We start from the raw sequence: 3,686 nt of genomic DNA, 5'->3' as shown, positions 1-3,686 counted from the left end.
CACAGGGCCCTGATGGGCCCCTGGGGAGATCCTGGGGATGGGGGATGGGGACATGAATCCCCCAACTGGCTGCCCTGGCATAGTTACCAGGGGAAAAGGAATTTAACATAAAATCCCACTGACCTGGGCTGGCAGGGAACCATAGGATCTCCAGGCAGCAGCAACAGCTCCCTGCACGGTGGCCAGGTTGAGGTGGCCCACCAGCCTGGAAATCTGGTCAGCAGCTCAGGGAAACCCTGGGTCCTGGGCATTCCCCCGTCCCTCGGCTTCCTCCACCCTCCCGAATCAACTGCCATCGGAATCCGCTGCCCCCCAAAGCTCTGGGCTGGCCATGAAGGGGCCAGTGCTCCCGGGCTGCCTGCTTCGAGGACACCAGCACTCCTGCCATGGGCCGTTTGTCCATCGCTGCCAGTGGCCCTCCCTCTCAGAGTTCGGCAGTCCACTGTCCCCGAGGAAATACTAGTCACTAGGTGACAACATGGTTCTTCGAAAGCCCCAAGTCCTAAAACAGGCTGCTGTTCTGCATTTCAGCCCTGCTGCAACCTCAGAGCCGTGCCGCCTGCTCCTGATCCCACAGGTGCCGTCTCTGAGGAGGCCACCCCTGGAAGCACTGAGAGCAGACTGGCGGGCGTGCGGGTCCTGCCTAGAGCCAGGGCTCACTTCCCTGGTTGTGCCCACTAGCTGTGGGTCCTTGGGCAGCTTCTCAACCTCTCTGAGCCTTGGTTTCCTCATTGTAAAAAGAAGATAATAAAGGCATCATGTCACAGGCTTGTTGGGAGGGTGCAAGGAGGTACTAAACGTAACAAACTGAATACAGAGTTGGATACACAAATGCTCCTCAGTGCTACATGTCACCCCCACCCTCCTGGGCCAAGTGCCCAGAGTGCTGTGATGAGGGTCAGACTCAACTCAGCCAGACCCAGGGGACACTGACCCAGGAATTACAATGGAAGATGTTTTCACTGTGGAGGAGCTGGGGGCTGGAAGACTTGCCAGGTTTAGGGAGGCCCAAGTGGACATTGGCTGGTCAGGGGTGCCCTGGGGAGGACAGACTGGTGGAGGGACCTGGGCCAGTGGGGAGGGTGGCCAGCAGGCCTGGACTGTTGGGCTGATCAGAGATCCTTGAGTGTGGGTGGGGAGAAACCTTCTAGAAATGTTTGTTTGTTTGTTTGTTTATTTATTTATTTATGAGACAGAGTCTCGTTCTGTTGCCAGGCTGGAGTGCAGTGGTGCAATCTCAGCTCACTGCAACCTCCACCTCCTGGGTTCAAGCAATTCTCCTGCCTCAGCCTCCCAAGTAGCTGGGACTACAGGCGCCCGTCACCATGCCTGGCTAATTGTTTGGTATTTTCAGTAGAGATGGGGTTTCACCATGTTGACCAGGATGGTCTTGATCTCTTGTTCTTGTGATCTGCCCGCCTTGGCTTCTCAAAGTGCTGGGATTACAGGCGTGAGCCACTGTGCCTGGCCGAAATGTATTTATAAAAATTGTTTAGAGAAGGCCGGGCATGATGGCTCACACCTGCAATCCCAGCACTTTGGAGGCCAAGGCGGGTAGGTCACCTGAGGTTAGGAGTTTGAGACCAGCCTGACCAACATGGTGAAACCCCATCTCTACTGAAAATACAAAATTAGCTGGGCGTGTTGGCGCATGCCTGTAATCCCAGCTACTCGGGAGGCTGAGGCAGGAGAATTGATTGAACTCGGGAGGCGAAGGTTGCGGTGATCACCCCGTTGCACTCCAGCCTGGGCAACAAGAGCAAACTCTGTCTCAAAAAAAAAAAAAGAGAAAATCCTCTAACCCCGTTTAGCAATTTTTGCAATCCACCCCTGCAGTCATAGCTAAAATTCTGAAACCATATAATGCCAGCAAGGAAGATAATTTAACAAAGGCAAGTAATTTGCTTTACTAAGTTTTAAATCCTCTTATATCCTACCAAACTGTTGTCAGGCTCAGGAAAAAATATCGCAGGTGAAAATAGAAGAGAAGTAGGCCGGGCACGGTGGCTCACGCTTGTAATCCCAGCACTTTGGGAGGCCGAGGTGGGCGGATCACGAGGTCAGGAGATCGAGACCACGGTGAAACCCCGTCTCTACTAAAAATACAAAAAAAAAATTAGCCGGGCATGGTGGTGGGCGCCTGTAGTCCCAGCTACTCGGAGAGGCTGAGGCAGGAGAATGGTGAGAACCCGGGAGGCGGAGCTTGCAGTGAGCTGAGATTGCGCCACTGCACTCCAGCCTGGGCGACAGAGCGAGACTCTGTCTCAAAAAAAAAAAAAAAAAAAAGAAGAGAAAATAAGAATCACAGAAGAGGAACAAACACGTTGGAGATTTTCAGAACATTAACTAGGCTTTGGCCACCAGGAGTGACTTAGTAAATGGAACTGTTTCTCTGAACATTTTTTTTTTTTTTTTTTTTTTGAGACGGAGTTTTGCTCTTGTTGCCCAGGCTGGAGTGCAATGGCACGATCTCGGCTCACTGCAACCCCTGCCTCCTGGGTTCAAGCGATTCTCCTGCCTCAGCCTCAGACTCAGGTGATCCCAACCTCAGGTGATCCACTCGCCTCAGCCTCCCAAAGTGCTGGGATTACAGGCGTGAGCCACCGCGCCCGGCCAGATTTTCTCATTTTTACTAGAAGGCTCTATCTCCTGGGGGTGGGGTGGGGTGGGGTGGTGAGACCAATTCACCTGGAAGTGGAAGCTGGGAACTTGGTTTGAGTTCTGAGGGTTCTGGGGTTCAGCCCCTTATCTTACTTTGCCTGGAGGGCTGAAGGACTGGAAATACTTTTGTTTTGGGGCTGGAACCAGGACTGCAGTTTGGGAGGCGGTACTAGATTGGAAGAGGAGGCGGGGTCTGGTAAGCTCTTTAGCCGAATTGAGCAGTGGGAATTAGGGAATTGAGGGCAGTGGGAAGCTGGTTCTGAGTTTTAAATTGGGGAGTGACAGATCAGAGCTGGATTTTTAGGAGTTTCTCTGTCTGGAGGTTTAGAAAAGACGCAGGTGGGAGATAGGGCTGGGGTGGGGAGGGAGAGAAGTGGACGATCTGAGAGCTGAGGCGGGGTGGAGGGAGAGCAGCGTGTCACGGGCTCGGGATTCCGGCCCAGGCGGCCAGGTGGACGGAGATAGAGATGCGCTTCTTCATCCGGACTGGGTTTGCTAACCTGTGACTGTCACTACTCCATGCTCCAGGGCACCTGGCCCAAGGGATCAGACCTCTTGGGCACACAGATCCGTATGGAGCCCTGAAGGACCAGACAGGGCCCCTGCCTTCTCTGTGTCCTTCCTGGGAAGGGGACTCCAGACCATCTGCCAGTCTTCCGGTTCCTCTCTGACAACCGCTCACCTCACTCTCCTTGGCATTTTTATTTCAAATGCTCTGTCCCTTTGTTTGCATGGGTTCCTGTGTCATGTTCTGTGTTCCCATTTTTAATTGGAGAATAAGGGACTGTATGTTATTCTACCCACAGGCCTAGCTGAGGGGATAGGGAGGCCGTGCCTACCTCCAAGGCTCTAAGAAGTGAAGCAGGCAGCGAGAATGTACAGTCGTTGAGGCCAGAGGACCGGGCCTCAGCTTCTCCTTAAGCCCCTGAGTCCTCCTCTGGGGACCACCCCCTTGTACCTGGAGGTGAAAATGCCCGCCCAGGAGGGAAGGGCTGGCCCCCAGAGAGCCCGCTGCGAAGTGAGTT

Source organism: Symphalangus syndactylus, chromosome 3, assembly GCF_028878055.3.
Source record: "Symphalangus syndactylus isolate Jambi chromosome 3, NHGRI_mSymSyn1-v2.1_pri, whole genome shotgun sequence".
NCBI classification, from domain to species: domain Eukaryota; kingdom Metazoa; phylum Chordata; class Mammalia; order Primates; family Hylobatidae; genus Symphalangus; species Symphalangus syndactylus.
The sequence above is the reverse complement of the archived record's forward strand: the minus strand, read 5'-3'. Positions refer to the sequence as shown.